A 22001-nucleotide genomic window follows, 5' to 3' on the forward strand; every position below is an offset into this window, starting at 1 on the left:
GAGCAACTGAGCTCTGGCTGCCCCAGTTTGATGTGGCTATGATAATCTATGGCTTTCAATTTAAATATTAAATGGAAGCCGAGTGGTACCACAACTACCATTTTTCCTCAAGCCATCATACTGTCAATAAATGAGGTGTCCCCCATATCACAAAAATTTTAAATGTTCTGAACTTTAATTCCCACTGTTCCACATCCCAACAAGATGGCATCTTGCTATGAATAATTACTCAAAGATCTTCATATAAACACAATTTTTATGTAGTCATCTTAGCATAAAAACCAATATATTCAGCCTGGTATCCTAAATGCATTCTTTAGCAAATGTTTAAAGTGTAGATACTTAATAGAATTACATAAACAATAACCACAATCTCCTAGGAGAGCATGATAACACCTTAAATGGGACTTTTTCTACTAATCATTTGCTACTTTGAACAGACCTTCTATATATATAAAATTTTCAAAAATTTTAGATCACGGAAAAGATTCATGGGGAATAGTGACTTTTCTAGTAAACTTGAATCATTCCATGATATTTGTTTTAAAAAGTGGTCACCTAAAAGAATGCCATAAAGGAATCAAACTTAGCTGTTTTTCACAGGTACATTTCAACTCAGATGATAAAAATGTGACTCATGTATCAGTATAGAGGTGCCTTGAAATTAAGAGTATGTTTTTGGATATTATAAAATCACATTTGGTTTTGTCACTTTCTAATCAACCCCTTACCACGTATTTCCCAACATTCACATGGAGGACAGTTATTATAGTGTTAAGTATGGCTTAATTAAGCTAAACATTAGATGTAGTTTCATTGGATAGTGCTTTGTTGATAAAAACCAGGATATCTTGATTGAATATTTATAATCTAACTGCATAAGGCAAAGTTAATGAGAAACAAAAATTGATTAATATAGTCACTAACACGATATAAATATGTCAAGTATACATTAAGATATATCTTTGCTGTCTTTTTAAAGTTTTTATTTAAATTCCAGTTATTTAACATACAGTATATTAGTTTCAGGTAATAATTTAGTGATTCAACATTTACATATAACACTTGGTGTTCACCACAACAAGTGCCCTCCTTAATCTCCATCACCCATAGTGTTGCCACCATCAGTCAATACCATTTGACCTTGTGCTAGTTACTTGAAGCATTTGAACCCTGGTTTTCTTATATGTAAGAGGATTGGATCCGATGAGATTTTCTTTCTTTCTTTCTTTTTAAAAAATTTTTTTTAACGTTTATTTACTTTTTAGAGACAGAGAACGAGCAGGGGAGGGACAGAGAGAGAGAGAGGGAGACACAGAATCTGAAGCAGGCTCCAGGCTGTAAGCTGTCAGCGCGGAGCACGATGCGGGCTTGAACCCATGAACCGTGAGGTCATGACCTGAGCCGGAGTCAGTTGTTAACTGACCGAGCCACCCAGGCCCCCCTTGATGAGATTATTTCTAATGTCTTCTAGCTCCAGCAGTCTATGTGTCTATGCTAATAAAAAATGTTTGGTCGTAGCATTTAGAAATCTCATGTTGGTACTGTTATCAATCATTTTCAATAGAGAAAAGATCCTGGCCATATCTTACTTAAATATACCCCTTATATTTCAAAATAACATTAAACTCTTTTTTATTCCATTAGTTCCTATTTCTCATCATGTTCTATCATTATGATAATATCTAAACTGTTGATTGTTAGTACCAATAATTTATTAAGTGCCTACCTTGTCCCAGGAACTCTGTTCAGCACTCTACTTACATTATTTCATTTAATTTTAACAACCTCCTGGGACTTTCATTATACCTCCTTTATTAATGAGAAACCTGAGAGGTAAAGGTACTGGGTCCATTTCCATGAGTTCTCTTGGCTAGTCAGTTTTAAAGCTGAAATGTGAATCTATTTGCTTAATTCCTGTTCTTTAGCCTATTTTTCAGTCAAATTGTTTGTTTTCTTGTCATTCAGTTTTAGAGTTCTTTGTATCTTTGGATAACAGTCCTTTATAAGTTGTGTCTTTTGCCAATATTTTCTCCCAGTCTATTGCTTCTTCTAAGACTCTTGACTTTATCTTTGGCAGAGCAGAAATTCTTAATTTTAATGAAATCCAGCTTATCAGTTATTTCTGATTTTGCCCATTTTTCTATCGAGTTTTTGATAGATACATAAATGATAAAAAGGGGACTGTAATATATATATATATTTCTATAACTGTTTTAATTTAATATATCATGAGCTTCCTTCCTGTAAATATGTGTATTTTCACAATGTCATTTTCAATGGCTGTGTAGTGTTACATAGTTTAACACTAGTGGTGGACGTTTTAAATTTTTATTAAGTTTTGTTGTCATTGTTCATAAAAGAAGACTTCAGACCATGTCCTTGTAGTTAAACCCACATGTACATCCTTTGAATTGCAGTTGATAAATAATGTTAGTTAATTTCTTTTTCATTATTCTTTCAAGCAATGATGTGCAAATTTGATTTGAAAACATTAAGTTTTAATCATTTTAAATAAAATATTTTAAGCATATATTATATAAATATGTAACTTGACACTTTAATGGGTTCATATCATATGCTTTATAGTCTACTCTTTGTTTTGTTTTATTATCTTGCTTGCCTACATCTTCTGCTTCCCAATATATTTATATCATTCTACCCATTTCATGCATAACTAACAATCATAGCCACAGTCATAGTCAAACACACATATTTGTAAGTAAATACATTTAATCATATACATATATACATTAGTTGGGATTGTCATTGTTTTACAAATAGTATGATATTATACTTTCTTCTTTGTGTCTTATTTTCCTCTTACATAAACATCTCATAAACAATCACCTAAATCAACTTTCATTTTTTTTCAGTGCTTGCATGTTATCCCAGGCATGGATGCCCATGACTTTTTCAAACTAAAAAAAAGGTGTTTTTTTAATGTTTATTTTATTTTTGAGAAAGAGAGACAGAGCATGAGCAGGGGAGGGGCAGAGAGAGAGAGAGAGACAGAGAGAGAGAGAGACACAGAATATGAAGGAGGCTGTAGGGTCTGAGCTATCAGCAAAGAGCCTGACACAGGGCTCAAACTCACAAACCACAAGATCATGACCTGAGGTGAAGTTGGCACTTAAACCACTGAACCACCAAGGCACTCCTTCAATCTTTATTTTAAATGGTCATTTCACTTGGTTTCCTTTCTTTTTCAGTTCTGAACAATGTTGTAATTAGCATCGTTGTGCATTTTTTTCTTAAGTATGGTTGTTTTTGTTCTGTGGGACAGATCCTAGGAGTGGGATTGCTGAATAAAGGAGTATACATACTTTTAATTTTTTAAAATAGGTATAAATTGCTTTAAAATTTTTTCTTGGACAGATGGATGTAAATGTTTTTCATTACATTTCCCTGTCAATTCACTTGAACATCTTTTCGTTTGTTGCCTGCCCATTGGGAGTTTCTCCCCTAGAAAAGTCCCCTTGTATCTTTTCCCCAGTTTTTAACCAGGCTGTCGGTCTGTTTATTGGCAATTTCTGAGAGCTTTTTGCACAGTATGGCTATTAACCCTTTGTGAACTGTTGCAGATATTTCTCCAAACCTGTATTTGTCTATCAAATGTTTATCTTCTTTGGTGCATATTCTTAACTTTTTCATAAAAAAATTTATATACTTCAGTTTCAACCGCTGAAAGTCAGCTCTCCTAGAATTGTGGAGAGACCACCTAACAAAGTGTTTTATAAGAGAAGACTGAGATAATGGCAATGTAATAAAACTCTTTCTTTCAGAATAATTTCACAAGTATAGTCAATAATCTTGCTAAATCAGGAAACAATTGCAATAACAATACAGAATGTCCCATAAGAGATCTAAGTGATCTTATATCTTCATAGCATGTGAAATCTGGAGGGGATCCTAAATGTTATTTTTAGATAGATTCTCACTCATTTCACAGGCTAGGAAACTATGATAGATGAGACCAAAGAGTTTCCTTTTCAAACAGAGAAAAGAGTGATATAAATCTGATCCATTTTATTCACGGAGATGTAAACTGACACAATTCAGGTGAGAATTTGGGGCTTGGCTTCAAATACCCTATTGAGAATTTTCTAAATAAAGCCAGAAGTCTTAGCAGCTCTGTAAACAAGTTGATTCAGAAAACTGTCTCCAAAGGGAGCTTAGCTCACTCTATTCTATCATGCGAAACACAAAAAACATCTGTGTCTTAATCCATTATTAGAACAATCTGTACTATGCTCTATGCTTAAAGGACTGTCTTATTTCTGTGGCCTCAGACTATGTACTAAAAACAAAAACAAATACAAAAAACCCCCAAACTGCCATACATTAAAAACAAAGGTTTATTTTTGAGAGAGAGTGAGAGTGCAAGCAGGGAAAGAGTAGAGAGAGGGAGACACAGAATCCAAAGCAGCTCCAGGCCCTGAGATGTCAGCACAGAGCCTGATGCAGGGCTTGAACTCATGACTGTGAGATCATCACCTGAGCCGAAATCAAGAGTTTGATGCTTAACGAACTGAACCACCCAGGCACCCATATACATTTTAATGCCAAACTGCAGCAAGCCAAGATATAATTATTTGATCAAATTTATATTATTGATATTTTAATCCTTTAATGTATCTAAACTTATGTACACTCAAAAATTATATTTATATGTATTCATTCTTTTAAAGGTTTAATGAAAATATAAACTTCAATAAAAATAGAACCTTCTCATATTTAAAAGCTCCAGAGGACTCAAATCTTTGATTCAAGTTTAATTGTGGTACAATTGTTTTTCTATTTGGAAGATAGTTTTATATATTTTACATGAAATGTTGTGAATTTAACTTAAAAGTTGCTAAGAAGAACAAAAGCAAATAAATAATAGTTGCATCTTACCAATTGCTCCTTAAAAGACTACTTTGGCTCCCTTTGATTACTAAAGTGATATTATAAGAGTAATTAAGTTTCTTAAAATCTAGCAGAAATCTGTTGTGCAAATAAGTGAAGAAGGCACAGTCATGATTTGAATTTACCAATGAGGCATGTGTGTAACGCTCCACTGATCACTGCTTTTATTCCCATCAATATCTCCCTTGACTGTCTATATAGGGAATCTTAGATTTTTCCCTTCATCTGACAATTTCAGTTATGAAGAGAGTGCTATTTGAAATAGCCTTTCCAATTTGAAAGTAATATTATTTGAATAGTAAGAGTTTAGAAAGGCTATCCTATAATTTATTTTTTGCCTTTAAACTGAATAAAAAAATGGTTGGGAAATTAAATCCTGAACACTTTACCAGTAGATTTCTATGGTCTTCAAACTTAATGTTTCTAGAGATGTCTGTTTGCTAGCTGTAGAGATGTCCAAATTTAGTGAAAGCATTTCAGATCACATTTTCATAGTTTTATATTCATAACAGGGAAGCCAAATTCATTTTTTAGTTATTAAGAATATTTACTTCATGGTTATCTTTTGGTAAGATTTGAAGAGAAGATATATAGGAGACTCCAACTGAACATAAATTTTTTTTTGTCAAGCTAAAGAGAACTATATATGGTTCATAAAATATTGAAATACTATCCAAAATAACTGGGTATATTAATATGAATGAACATGATATCAAATATATACAGGGACCCAAACACATACCAAACAAAATGAAATGGAAACTTACTAGTGAGTTATCTAACTTGTTGATTTTTTGCAGAGGTTCAAAATCTTGTTGCATCAGAACTACCTAGATTTTTGTTAAAAATGGCATTTCTAGGTTGTACCCAAGATATGCTGAAGTCAGATCCCCGGGATGGGGCCCAGGGAGCTGTGCTTTCAAAAGCACTCCAGATGGACTCAAATTTGAACATCTCTGACTTTGACAAAGCAGAGTATGTAGTTGACCTTGATCTGAATCACTCTATAAGAATTTGGATAAAAGAAATGCAAAATACAGACTAGAATTACTTAAAACTTAGGAGTTTCATATGAATCTGACTAGTGAAAATTGGCTTAACATTTTATAAAAACAGCATCGAGAATATATTAAAGTAACTTTATGAAATCTTCCAAAAGCTTTTAAAGACTTTTAAAATAAAATTTAGCTCATGAACATATTTTTCTTATTGTGTTAATGTTTAAGCATAAGACACTAATATTTTTCCCCCCACAATATATAGCAGGACGGTATAATCTTTATGATTGGAAGAGAAATCATGTATTAAAAATAGACATCAAGAATGGTGAAATTCTAACAAATTACCATGCATTAAATTACTACTTCTCAGAACAGAAAAATAAAATTGAAAATAACTAAGTGTAAATGAATTGATGAGTCTTAATTTACTCCTAGCACAGGCATACTTTCCTTTCTTATCTGTTCAAATTGAAATTTTTATAAATGTGATATGTGACTATTTGACATGCAATATCTAGGCATAAGGGCATCCATCTTTTCATGTTTATCTTTGAGAAGTTTCCTGCTCTTGTTATTAATTCAAACTTATTCAATACACCTTTAATCAAGTGACACAAACATTTACCCAGTTTTCCCTTGAAGTGATACTCATTAATGGATTCATCGCTCTCAGGTTGTTCTGTGCTTCAACCTTGAGTAATTAACAAAACCTCTCTGCTTTAATTGCTAATCCTCCCCTTAATGGCAGTCTATGACATTTTTAATTAATTACTTCAGCAACCTAATTTCCATTCATATCAAGGTCTTACATTCTCTTCACTTTCTTCCTTATTTATTAATTATTTTTGTTAACAAGGGTACATTAACCCAACCTATGCAGTAGTAAGCAAACATACAAAGTCAAAAGGGTGTCCTAAGCCTGTGAGAGATAAACGTGCCTATTTTTTTTTTCTTAAATAACAAAGTTAGGGGAAGAGGAATGAGGGCCACTGGGAAGAACACAAAAAGTGAAAATGAACCCTCAAATCATATTTACTAATGGCCAGACTCTTTTGGTACCATTTTCTGACTTTTTCACTCAGCTCAAAAGCTGATTTTTAGAATAGTATGTTTGACTAATTTGTTTGCATACTTCAGATTAATCAAATAATTGCAGAAATTTAACTTCATTTCATTGTGTATGATAAACATAATGTTGATGGGTAAATGATAATTTTACTCATCATTGTTATTTCCAACTGGTTAAGAAAATTTCCAGTTTTTAGATAATTTATTTTTTCCATTCACCAGAATTTAACCTTTATGTACTAGGCTCTCTTCTCCATATTTTGGTCACAAGAATTGAAACAGTCTGTAGACAGCATTTTTTTTTTAATAGATTCATTTACTTAAAAATTATAGGTAACTACAATGTGCAACTATAGAGGGTTGTTTCATGATCACATTCATTAACTATTTTAGTATCTTTCAATTTTTGGTTCTATCCTGTTACAAGTCCTCATAAAGCACAATAGCTTAATTTTAGCAATCATTAATTAATGGATTTATGGCCACCTTTTACCACTTATTTACCATTTATTAATTTAGATTATATTTATCTTTACTCCAAAAAGGATTTGAAACAGTTTCACAAAATTAAGCAAGCAAAAACAAACAAACCAACAAACAAAAACAAAAGGAAAGCCATTTAAAAGGACCAGGGAAGTAGAAGATCATAGGAACCCAATGCAAGTTATTTATTTGAAATTCTCACTAGATTTAGATCTGATCTCCTAAAATGGAGAAAAATATATTGGATTTTATTATTTTTACCATCTTTTTAAAGTTAAGGAGATCATGTCTTTCCTCTGCTCAAAATCTTCTGATAGTTTTCTATCATATTTAGAATAAAATCCCAAGTCCTTATGGACTAGACTTAGACTGCTCAATACAGTAGTTCACCACATGTGTCTACGTACATTTCAATCAATTAACATGAAATAAAATTAAAAATTCAGTTCCTTAGTTAACATAGCCATATTTCAAGTGCTCACTAGCCACATGTGGTCAGTGGCTACTGTTTGGGGCAGTACAGTATAAGGGACATTCTCATCGAGCAGCAGGTTTTACTGGGAAGTGCTGATCTAGAAGTCTGCATGATCTGATCCTCGCCTGCTTCTCTGACTTTATCATTTACCTCGTTTCAACTTACTCACTACATTTAGCAACAACTGGCCTTTTACTGTTCTTAGAAATTAAAATTAGGTCCTGTCTTAGGGCCCTTACATCTGCTATGCTATTCCAACCATCTGAAACACTGTTCCCCCAGATACTCACATCTCACTTCAAGTCTTTGCTCAAGACACCTCCTCAGAGAGGGCTGATCTAAATGTCATCTACATCATTCTTTATGCCTTATTTTTCTTTTCAGCACTTGTCACTGCATTATATAGTCTTTTTGTCTTGTAATTTCTGTGATAACAGTGCCTTTGATTAGGTCATTTCTGTATGCCTGGCCTTATATAGTAAGTGCTCAATAAATAAATGCTTGTTTACTCCAATGGTTCTCTCCAGGGGGTGATTTTTGCCCCACACCCCAGGTACATTTGGTGATGTCTAGAGATAGTTTTGATTGTCAGAACAGGGAGGGTGCTACTGGCATCTAGTGGGTGGACAAGAGGGATGCTACTAAACATCTAGAATACACAAGGCAGCTCCTGACAACACAGAAGTATCCAGCCTAAAATGTGAATAGTACTGATGTTGAGAAACTCTAGTTGACTTTCTATATGATTTATTCACTGAGAAAAGATAACAATTAGTATAAAGAGGCAAAACTGAATTACAGGTGTAGCTCATCAAATGACTCAACAACTAATGCTTCTTCTAGTTCACTTACATTTAAGGCAACTGAAATTTAATATATGGGTAAAACACGTTTCTCAGTTAACTTCTCTCACACCTAGTATCAATTATATGCTTTTACTGTATAAAACTGTCATTTCTTTTAAAAACTTTAATAATATCCTCTCTTTTCATCTGCGCTCTATGCCATTGCCACCTGACTTTTCTTGTGTACATTTTGTGGCATTAATTGCCATTAATTTTGTGTGATTCATTGAAGTATTTAAAAAATTTAAGAACCACTCCCTGTGAAATGCCATAAATAATAAGAGTTGGTAAAGGGTTGTAGAAAAGGTGCTGGCCAATAGGAAACCTGTGTTCTATACAAGGTTCTTCACTGATTACCTATGTGGTCTTGGGCAAAACGCGCCAGTTACATGAAGTTCAAAGTGACACCCCTCTCACAGGGCCTGCTGTAGTAAAAGACCGCATCCATCCACTACATCTGTCCTTCCTTCCCATCAATACTCTGTGAACTAATGAAACTAATACACCTTGAAAAATTTCCTTGGCAATCTCCACCTAAAGAAAACATTAGTTGTCAATTACAGTGTATTATTGACATCCACATCATGATGCTTCTAAAAATTCTCTGGGAAATGAAACTTCAAAAGCAAAGTTGGATTAGGAGTTGCTTCATACCTTTTTGTTGATGAAAGAAAAGCTTTTCAGCATTAATGGTGATTTAGCTATTCAGAGCAGGTGGCTTCATTATCTTAAAATGAGTCAAATTACACTAATTACTGAAAAGGGCAGTGTAAGCAATATTGTAAGAAAACAGTAGCATCCTCCCCTGAAGAGATGACCTAGGGGAATGCATGCGACTATGGTCACAAGATACTTAATAATTCAGAAGTTGCCAAGCATTTTGATGATGTGACCTTCTCCTTCCCATATTTTACCATCATAGAAAATTATAAAGAGCATTGTTTAGTAGGTCTTTGTGATAATTTGTTTAAGTGAATTTAAAGGAAATAGAATGTTAGATTTTGAATGCAAATGAGATATAGTTTGCTAATAGTCTTTTTTACTCTTTATTGAATGATAAGTTTCAATTAGTGAGTGACCCCTCCCTCCCTCTTTCATCCTTTTCTTCCTTCTCCTTTTCTTTTTATCCTTTACAGAGAAATGACACCAGAACACATCTACAGGGCTATTTTTAGGGGCACCTGGGTGGCTCAGTCAGTTAAATGCCTGATTCTTGGTTTCCGCTAGGGTCATGATCTCACAGCAATCTCAAACCCCGTGTCAGGCTCTGTGATGACGGTGCGGAGCCTGCTTGGGATTCTCTCTCTGCCCCTCCCCTGCTTGCACTCTCTCTCTCTCTCTCTCTCAAAATAAATAAATAAACTTTTAAAAAAGGGCTATGTTTTAAACTCTAGAAGACTTCAAAAATAGTCTTTTTGAAGACAGAAAGCAACTAGGAGCTGAACTTTGCAAGGTAAGAATGGTGAGGAGTATAGCTTCTTAGCACTACCTAAGAAGAAACCATAAAATTCAGTATCTAACTTGGCAGTTGGAACACTTACAGAAATAAAACAAACCTGCCCTCTTAATTTTATTTTCTCCTCTTATCATCTCATGGCAATTTGCCTAGTGGAAAGGAATCATGGAGCCTAAAATAATTTAATCCTTAATGGCTTTATATCCATCACCTTTATGATAATCCCATTTGCCCCAGGTTTGGTAAATAGCTCCTCACAGAGTAGTGATACAATCTGTAATTAGACTTTTAAAAACTACTCTGAGATGAGCATGGAAGAAGAGTATTCCTTATTTATTTGTAAATGTTATGATAATAGACAGATAATTTGCTTTATCCAAATTTTAATGCTAGCATCTATCAACCATGATCAATTTAGGGTTACTTGAACACTGGCATAAAACAATATTCAATTAAGTAGAGTATTTCTGTAAAATCTTTTTATGAGAAAGCGGCAAATGATCCCTTTTCCCATAATCTCTTTCACAACCAACTGATAATAGAGATTTCGTTTAAACCATATAAGTAAATAAATAAAAGGAAAGCAACAAACCCAAACTGGTAGTTTTATCTGGAAGTCAGTATGATTTAAGCCTGGTATCTTCCTTAGAAAGATTATATGCTTATAGCACTCAGCAAGGAGAATAGGTGTATACAATGTTGACCCTGGTTCAGGCACTACAAAAAGAGGGTTAAATTGTTTTTAATTTTATGTTTAACATACTTTATTTATTAAGACAAGGACATAATGTAATAGACAAAACATTTCAACAATAAGGAGAAAATACAAAGGTTAATAGTCTTTATTTTATGAAATATATATTATGCAAGAGTGATAAATTCCAGTATATGGAATATGTAATATACATATGAAGAATAAATTAAATTACCTATGAAAATCTCTAAAAAAATCTTTTTTAATGTTTATTTTTGAGAGAGAGAGAGAGAGAGTGTATGAGCGGGGTAGGGGCAGAATGAGAGGGAGACACAGAATCTGAAGCAGGCTCCAGGCTCTGAGCTGTCAGCACAGAACCCAATGTGGGGCCCAAACTCATGGACTGTGAGATCATGACTTGAGCCGAAGTTGGATGCTTAACCGACTGACCCACCCAGGCGCCCCTATGATAATCCTTTTGAGTGTTTTTATTTTAGTATATATTTCTTGACTATATGATCAGACTATTCCTTGAGATACAGAGTTAATTTTAAAATACATCTCTCTTAATCACACTAAAAAATCAAGTATTCATTCCATGAGCTAAAAAGAATAGAATTCTATTCACAATTATGTTACGATTACAAATTTTTTAATTATTCAGCAATCCTCAGTAAGAAATTGCAAATGCTTCTCATTTGGGCTTTCTGTAGTTTTCATAGCAGTACTTTTTGCTAGATTGTTTTCATCTTGGGAAAAATTATCAGTTTTGTTCTTTTGAATAAGTTAGTGTTTATTTTTATATAATTAAACATGCATGAATGCTTTTATACAAATACAAAACTATAAATGATTGGTTTCTAATTAAGAAAATGCACAACAATGTACTATCTATAATACATTTAGTAATTTTAAATGCTAATTTAATGCTAAAATACCAATGTTAAAGGTTAACTTAATGTAACACATATTAGTATAAGTCCCTATGTGTGTGCATGCAGGTATGTGTTCAAAATTCTCAATACTTTAATTTTTCTTCCAATTAGGTCTCGGTAAATCAAAATGAACATTTTTTTTTGGATAACAATAATAGATAAGGTTAAGTTTTACTATGTTTAAAATTCTTATTTTTATCAGAAAGAAATTCCTTAGATGCATGTCTTCATATTTATCATTTTATTTAATTTTTTAAACATTTATTTATTTATTTTGAGAGTGAGAGAGTGCACATGTGCACAAGCAGGTGGGGGAAGGGCAGAGACAGGGAGAGAAACCCAAGCAGGCTCCACACTGTCAGCACAGAGCCCCACGTGGGGCTCAATCCCACAAACTGTGAGATCATGATCTAAACCAATATCAAGAGTTGGATGCTTAACTGACAGAGACACCCAGGTGCTCCAATCTTTATCATTTTAATACTTATTTACCATAATTTTAGATCACTTGTGACTGAAACAATTAGTTTTGACTCTACCTGGGGGTTTGGAGCTACAAAGAATTTCATTTCCAGAGAGAAATAAGTTCAATAATGTATATGACATGTTTAGTAGAATGCCTGGTATATTCTATAAAATTTGGCTATTATGATTATTATTCATACACCAGGTAGAAAATATAATTGGTATTTCATGGTTTCCTGGGGATATTCACCTCCACTTATGGAAAGAATAGTCCAGGAAAATGACTAAAAAATTAATAACTATTGTATTGAGGATGATTTTGTATTATTTCTTTATTATCCACATTTTCTACAATGAGCATGTAAGGCTTTTATGATAAAAAAACAAATTTCAATTTTGTAATTGCTTTTTAACTTCTGTTGAACTTGTTTATTAGCACATCTATTTATCATATTCCATTGTGAACTGCCATAACTGTTAAGTGTGGACTAATGACCTTGAGAAATCTTAGCATCATCAATTGGGAAATGTGATGATGCACCCAAGCTTATGTCCTTGAAGAGTCTGAGAGCAGACTGAAAATTCATGAAATATGTTTAATGTTTTCTGTGACATGTCAGCAGGTCTCTCTTAGGAAACTATTAGTTCAGAATGGAAGCATTCTTCTGAATTCTGTGCTTCAATTAAGGGACAATGTGCAAAATACATGACTTAAGTGCCAAGAAAAAGCCAAGAAAAGACACACAAAATTCCCAAATAACAGGCGTACAGAGCTTGTACTTTAATTAAAACTTTAAAAACAAGGTAAGAGGTTGTATCTTCCAGAAAGCATATCAGAAATTTAAATCTGGGAACTTATTAAAAACACACACACAAGATAACAGAAAGTAGTCTTGCTTAACAGGAGCTAAACTCTTAAGTCACATAAGAATAGTCTTAAAAATGCATAATAAAAAGTGTGGTCTGTCTTGTATGTAATTAATGAAAAATAAGCTTAATCTCTGTCCATTAATTTTTTTTTCTCAATCATCCTGAAGTCTGAACTGGGATTATTATGGTGATTTTGATCTTGTAATTACAGCTGTTTCACCAAAGGCTCTTATTTCATCCTTACACTGTACCTACCATAAGATGCATACTACATCTAAATATCAGTGTATTACTTCCATCATTTTAAAACTATTTTATTCAGTGCCAACACAGAGAATGATCGCAAATAAGGTATATTCCTTTCAAGCAAGTGATCCAAGAGGTGAACACAAATAACAATAACCCACTTGTAAAAGTGCTGTGAGAAAGGAAAGGGATTCTGGGCAGAGAGGGCTCTGTCTTCCTCCTTACCAGGGCCTTAGAGAAATGCTTTGCTGACAGATGAGTTGATTTTGTAAACCCCTTGAGGAAAGGACCATACCTCATTCATCTTTGCATCTTTTACTGCTAACACTCTGGAAAATGCTTAAAACATGGTTGTTTAATAATAGTGTACACAAATTGAATAGACTCTGGAACCAGATTTTCTGGACTCAAATCCTACCTTTGTCAAATTTGAGAATGAGCTACTGGAATTTAATTATAACTTACAGACAACTTGTTTCCTCCAAAATAAAGGTTTCTAAATCCAAAATCTACAAAGAACTCAAAACCCAAAAAACAAATAATCCAGTGAAGAAATGGGCAAAAGACATGAACAGACACTTTTTCAAAGAAGTCATACAGATGGGTAACAGACACATGAAAAGATGCTCAACATCAGGGAAATACAAATGAAAACCACATTGAGATACCACCTCACACCTCTCAGAATGGTTAAAATGAACAACTCAGAAACAACAGATGTTGATGAGGATGTGGAAAAGGGGAACCCTTTTGCACTGCTGGTGGGAATGCAAACTGGTGCAGCCACTCTGGAAAACAGGATGGAGATTCCTCAAAAAATTAAAAATAGAACTACCCTACAACCCAGCAACTGCACTACTGGGTATTTATCCAAAGGATACAAAAATGCTGAACTGAAGGGGCACATGCTCCCCAATGTTTATAGCAGCACTATCAACAATAGCCAAATTATGGAAAGAGCCCAAATGTCCATCGACTGATGAATGGATAAAGAAGATGTGGTATGTATATATATATATATTTGCATTTATATATATAAATATATAATATTAATAATATATAAATATTATATATAAAATATAACATAATATATACTATATAAATATAATATATATTTATTAATATATATAAAATAAATATATAAATATAATATATATGAAAAAATATATAATATATATAAATAAATATATATATATTTGCCATTTGCAACAACATGAATGGAACTAGAATGTATTTTTTTCAGTTTATTTATTTATTTTGAGAGAGTCAGAGACAGTGTGAGTGACGGAGGAGCAGAGAGAGAGGGTGACAGAGAATCCCAAGCAGGCTCCACTGTTAGTGCACAGCCCAACCACAGCTTAAACCCACAAAACAATGAGAACATGACCTGTGCCAAAACCAAGTCAGACGCTTAACTGACTGAGCCACCCAGGAGCCCCTAGAATGTATTATGCTAAATGAAGTTCAGTCAGAGAAAGATAAGTATCATATGATTTCACTCATATGTGGAACTTAAGAAATAAAACAGATGAACATAGGGGAAGGGAAGCAAAAATAATATAAAAACAGAGAGGGAGGCAAACCATAAGAGACTCTTAAATAGAGAAAAACAACTGAAGGTTGTTGGAGGGGTGTTGGGTGTGGTGATGAGCTAAATGGGTGATGGGCATTAAGGAGGGCGCTTGTTGGGACAAGCATTGGGTGTTATATGTAAGTGATGAATCACTAAATTCTACTCCTGAAACCATTATTATACTCTATGTTAATTAACTTGGATTTAAATAAAAATTAAAAAAATAATAAAGAAAACAACAACAGCAAAACAACAAAAAAATTTAATTCTGATGTAATGTTATATACTATCAGTTCTCAGTATAATGGAAGAATAGGAAGAACAAGCATCATTCATGGTACAAGCATCCATAATTGTCTCACATAGCAAGATTTTCTTAAAGTGATCATAATTCTGTATTATTAAAAACTAAATCAAAGCAACATCCCTGATGCCTTATTTTACTGACCCAGAATTTCAGAGTTGGAGGTTCTCTCAGACCATACGGTATGCTAATCTCCTCACTATACAGGAGAGAAAGCCAAATTGTAGAAAGGACCCAAGTTAGAAAAAATGGGAGGCAATGATGGCAGAGTTTTGAAATTAATTGTCTGGACTTTTGTCTTGACACATACTAGGCACTCAATCAATGTATAATGAATAAATAAAAGAGTAAAAGTGGAATGAATAATCAACATGTAAAATTATAGAAAAATATAATGGGAGTATCTGGGATTAAATTTATAAAGGCAGAAAAATAATGGCTAATCGTAATTTAGGCAACAACAAATGGGCATGACTACTTTGAGGAAAAAACATTTCTTTCCATAAAAAGCAAGAAGTAAATGCTATTACTACTACCATCACCAACATAACATGAAATATTCCATCTTTTTGAGTTTAATTCTATCCTTCATTTTATTCTGGCATCTCAATCTTATCCTCACAGAAAATGTGGCAGGTCATACCATGGAGAAGAATGACTTTGATGGATTGTTAGATAATAGGATTCAAAGTTTTATATAAATCCTTGCTGCTATCTCTAATGTTTAAGTTAACACCCTATTAACTAAATGTCAGCTCAGTGCTATGAAATATTTTTTATATCTATATTTATTTCTCTCTATATGTGAATAAGATCCTACTGCTGTCTTTAAGGAATTTTTAATTTAAAATAGATGAGACTTAAAAGGTGCTCACGTGGAACTTCTATCCCCAAGGGACCTTTAATACCGTTGTTTAATTTGTCCTTGAATATATCTGCTTGGGTTATCTGTCCAAGGATGAACAACACAGAAAATTCTTGCTGGTTTCTCTCTTGAAAGTAGATGTATACTACCAGAGCAACTGGATCTAGGTTTAGCTCTGGAAGTGATGTGTTTTTGGACTTGACCTTCACCTCCAAGGTGAATGATGCTGAGCTTCCAAAGATTCAGAAGATTGTTGATAGATTTTTATCACTTTTGGGATATAAATACTATATGTAGTTTTAAAGTATTATTCTTAAATGTTGCTATTTATTATTTTGGTTGGTTTATTCACATCAATATCTGAATGCTTTTATAATGTACATAATTTTGCATTTATTGTCTGGGTTGTTTGCTTTGCTAATCAATACACTTAAATCAATGGGAATCTTGAAGAATAGAGCATTACTAATTCATTAAGTCAAATATTTAACTTAAAATATTATTATTAAAATTTTTAGTGAAGAGTGAATAATGTTCATTAACATGTTATATCTGTATAAGCAACTATATTTTCATACTGAAATTTCATACTGGGTTAACTTCTATAAAAGATTCTCTCTAGTGGCTAAATTGCTGTGTCATGATAAAGGATAAAAGATCTGTTTACAGGTTTGAGTCTAAGTTTTTGTTATGAAAAATATCAGGAAAACCACTAGACCACTATATTTTTGACTTATGAATAGCTTGAAATGGCCGTTTACCTAATTTAAATGTTTACCTATCTCCAGACAGTAGTATCTTTCATGATTTTCTCTCTGGTTTTGGAAAGGGACATTTTCCTTCACATAACATCTAGGCTATGAAATAATGTTAAAAAAATTACATATGAATTACTGATTCAACTCCCAGAATGCCTTCACATGTTTCTCTCCCTTTATACATTCTTAAAATATATTTTAAAGCTGTGGTCAGTATGAACGATGTGAGAAGCTGCCATTTTCAATAGAGGAATTAAAAAAAACTAATCTATTTGTCTTGGGACTATTTTTTGATATTTAATTCAATACACTGCATATATAGTTTATTAATTTACTCTCAGACTGAGTGTGCTACTTCTATACATCCTGCACAACTGAGTCATATTTTAAATACTCATTTTCCATATACTCCACATTTAATTATATTGTCTTGTGAATGTTCTTTGTTTTCTTATTTTATTTAAATCAGATCTTTGTATATGCAAGTTTTCTTGCATCTTTTCAGATAGAGTTTACATTCCCTCATGAGAGGGATTATAAAGATTTGTTTCTATAAAAAGAGAAGATGCTCAAAAATATTTGATAATAAATGAATAAGTGGGCATTTACTTCCATCAACAAAACTTGGATATGCACGTTGCATAAAAGATTTAGGTATAGAGAAGGGAATCAGGATTCAAAATAAAGAAAAAGTAAGACGAAGAATGAGGACTCAGGTTGGGTGGATATCAGATATGCAGAAGAGATCTATTTCTTATTCTGCTCTGTGTTTCTCAGATTTTATTTTAGCACCCACAGCTTGGAAATCAGATAAGCTTTCCTGGGAGTGTAGCCAGAAAATAAATTGGATTTCAGTGATTTATATTTGTTATGGTTGTATAGTGTGTCAGGTGCTGTATGGAACATATATATTACATGAGGATGTCCTTTACCTCTAAAGGTAGTGTTCTGATTTTGCACCTGTATATTGTATTCCTCTCATAAATAAAAAATACATTAATTGTTATTATAACTAGTTTTATACTTTCAATTTTTTTCTATCCTTTGGTAGTTCTGCTAACCTTATTACTGAGTGGGCTAGAACCAATATGGGCAGTGTGTAGCTCATACAAGTATTGGGAGGCTAGTCCTGGCTTTACCACTAACCATTGTAACCGACAATTACCAGAAATGGCAAGTAACTAATAATCTGTGCCTCTGTTAGTGATATGACCTGCCCTTCTGACTTGACCACAGTATTGTGAATATAAACTATGATATAAATCAGAACATGATTTTTTTTTTCCTTTTTAGTAAAAAGTTCTGGTTAAAAACAATGAAAACATTTGTGACTGTGCAGTTATTTCCAAACTTGCCTTTTGTTTGGTCTGTTTTTAGGTAGGAGGAAAAGAGATTCTTTTGGCCTGGAGACCTTGTTCACTGTAACAGGAGATTAGCTGCTGCTCTGAAAAGCAGCACTCCAATTCACAGAAGGCTTGAAGTACAACATTTAGACAGTTCCCAACAAGCCTGTCATCCACGCCTGCCTGTCCTGTTTGGTGACATCCAGTTGCTATGCTTCTCAAAGGGCTCCCCCTGCCTCTGGGATGGCTCGTGGAGACTTGCAAAAATTCAGTTTGTTCAAGTTGTCAGGGAGTTTCATTATGATCCAGAACAGTTGGGCTGGGGTTTCTGGACTACTCTAGTAGAGGCATTTTGGAGCCACAGAGATCAGTGCAACCAATTACATTTTACAGTCATGTGTAAATAGTCAATATTTAGAAAGCATTTCTTTTAGCTCTATGCATTGGTGTCTATTTTAATTGTGTGCATGGGGGGTGAGAAGTGAGAGGGAAAAAATGACAAATAAATTTTTCATTACTAAGTGGGATAGCATCAAACAAGCTCTGGACAGGGCCATGGAATGGTTCAAATAGGCTATGTTAGGCCATATGGAATCATAGTTGGGAGTAAAGTGAAGAATTTGAACTCTAAAGTCTCTGTGTTTTTAGAGTACAAGTGTGATTGCTAAGTATGCCTCCTATTTGATCAAGTTTTTTTGGTTCTTTAATAAAATCAATATTAGTCAGAAACTTTCACTGCCCTGAGATACTAAATTTGCTAGCTTCCTATAAAAGGGAGCTCTTGGCTCTGGTTAGAGTTTTAGCTTCTGGTCTCTACTTTTGACTTATGAGGTCAGCTTATTTTGAATTTTCAAAAAGGCAATTTTAGTGATACAAAGTGGAAACATAGCTTTAGGGTCTAGTTTCCCATTCCCATTATAGATGAGCTGTATCAGGTGAACAGCACAACCATACCCACATTTCTTTGGGGTTCATAGAAGAAATCAGAGGGATGAAAGGGCATAGAAATACTTTTTTACTGCAACCAACTTATTCCATTAATTAGTTTGAAGGTTTAATTTTCATTATGATAATCTTATTGTAGAGTTTTTAAAAAGTGCTAGTCACTGCCTTAATGAGACACTCCATGTTAATTAAATACTGTGAACAACCCATTTTCACCCTCAATAATATAAGGGTATTTCTTAAACAGAGAATCTAGTATTAGAATTTGGCAACAAATCTGTGTTCTTATTATCAAGAGTCAGAAATCAATTAAGCTTTTGTATGACTTATTGCATACTTCAATTTTCTATTTTGAGATGTTCAGAGAGGTTAAGAAATTTGTCCAAGGTCACACAGATAGGGAATGCTATAACTTAAATTAATACCTCCTTCAAAAATTTTTCCCCTGTCTATGAAAACCATAAGGAAAATGTGAAAGTCATCTACGCAGCCAAATAATGCTATGATATTCATTTCACTCACAGCAATATAATTCATGGAGATGAATAACAGATGATTATCATTTCATATAATAAGTAAATCATGCAAATATAAACCCACATGACAAAATATTATAACTAAGCAGGAAAAAAAAGTAAATATAGTATTGGTTTAATGTTTTGGTAAGTTGGATCAATAGTTTTTTTCCCTAAAATCAAATGTCATATATATACATATGTATATGATAAACTCTATATATAATTTATTGAACTTACTTTTTTATTCCATAAAATATTTCAAAATGCTAATTTACTAAATTTTGGTTTAGAATAATAAAATAATAGTACTGGGGAAAAATTAAAATTCTGTTTAGTTATTTTGTGAATGAGAAAACTGGGACTCTCAGAGATTCAAAGGTGTTCCCCAAATCCTATAGTAGTTAGGCCAAAAGAGTCCTGGGATCCAATTTTTTTGCCCACTGGCTCCTTTTATTTGGTTTCTTACACCTGCCCCACCCCTCTTCATTAATCAGACAGACATTTGAATGCATTACTCAGGATTAATGATTAAAAAAAATTTTTTTAATGTTTATTTATTTTTTAAAAGCGAGAGAGACAGAGTATAAGCAGGGGAGGAACAGAGAGAGAGGGAGACACAGAATCCAAAGCAGGCTCCAGGCTCTGAGCTGTCAGCATGGAGCCCGATGCGGGGCTCGAACTCACAAAGTGCGAGATCATGACCTGAGCCGAAGTCAGATGCCCAACTGACTGAGCCACCCAGGCGTCCCAGGATTAATGTTTTTTAAAGGAAATACAGCCATTACGTAGAGATCTTGCATGTTCGGTTGCAGAAGCTAGCAATGAAGTGAGTCAAATGAATTTTATGGTTTCACAGTACATATAAAAAATATGTTTACACTATACTGTAGTCTATTAAGTGTGTAATAAATAGCATTATGTCTAATAAAACAATGTACATACTTTAATTAAAAATACTTTATTGCTAAAAAATGTTAACCATCATCTGAGCTTTCAGCAAGTCATAATCTTTTTGCTGGTGGAGGGTTTGTCTTGATGTTGCTGGCTGCTGACTGATCAGGGTGGTCATTGCTGGAGGTTGGAGGGGCTGTGGCAATTTCTTTAAATCATACAATAATGAAATCTGCTACATCGACTGACCCCTTTTTATGAACAATTCCTCTGTAGCATGCAATGCTGTTTGACAGCATTTTACCAACAGTGGAACTTCTTTCAAAATTGAAGTCAATCCTCTCAAATCCTACCACTGCTTTACAACTAAGTATATGTAGTATTCTAAACCATCTTCACAACATCTTCACCAGGAGTAGATTCCATCTCAAGAAATCACTTTCTCTGCACATCCATAGGAAGCAACTACTCAACTACTCATCTGTTAAAGTTTCATCATGAGATTATAGCAATTCAGTCACATCTTCAGGTTTCACTTTTAATTCTATTTCTCTTGCTGTTTCTACCACATCTGCAGTTACTTCCTTCATGAACTCCTCAAAGTCATCATCTTCTAAACTCCGTTAATGTTGATATTTTGAGATCTTTCCATGAATCACAAATGTTCTTAATGACATCTAGAAAGATGAATTCTTTTCCAGAGGTTTTCAATTTACTTTGCCCAGATCCATTAGAGGAATCACTATCTAAGGCAGCTATAGCCTTACAAAATGTATTTCTTAAATAATAAGACTTGAAAGTCAAAATTACTCCTTGATTGCACAACGGATGTTGTGGTAGCAGGCATGAAGAAAACATTAATCTTGTGGTTCATCTCCATCAGAGTTCTTGGGTGTCCAAGCGCATTGTCAATGAGCAGTAATAGTTTGAAAGGAATTTTTTTTCTGAGCAGAAGGTCTCAATCGTGGGCTTAAAATATTCAGTAAGCCATGTTGTAAACAGATGTGCTGTCATCCAGGCTTTGTTGTTTCATTTATAGGAGAGAGGCAGAGTAGATTTAGCATAATTCTTAAGGGCCATAAGATTTTTGGAACGGTCAATGAGCATTGCTTCAACTTAAAGTCACCAGCTGCACTGGCCCCTAATAAGAGAGTCAAGCCTGTGTTTGAAGTTTGAGGCCAGGCAATGACTTCTCTCTAGCTATGAAAGTCCTAGATGGCATCTTCTTCCAATAGAAGGCTATTTTGTCTATGATGAAAATCTATTATTTAGTGTATGTAGTCACTTTTATTAACTGTTCTAGCTAGATCTTACGGATAGCTTGCTGTGACTTCTACATCAGTACTTGCTACTTT

This window comes from Lynx rufus, unplaced genomic scaffold (genome assembly GCF_022079265.1).
Source record: "Lynx rufus isolate CCGP_SWC_20201006 ecotype Redwood Valley unplaced genomic scaffold, mLynRuf1.p SCAF_5, whole genome shotgun sequence".
NCBI lineage: Eukaryota > Metazoa > Chordata > Mammalia > Carnivora > Felidae > Lynx > Lynx rufus.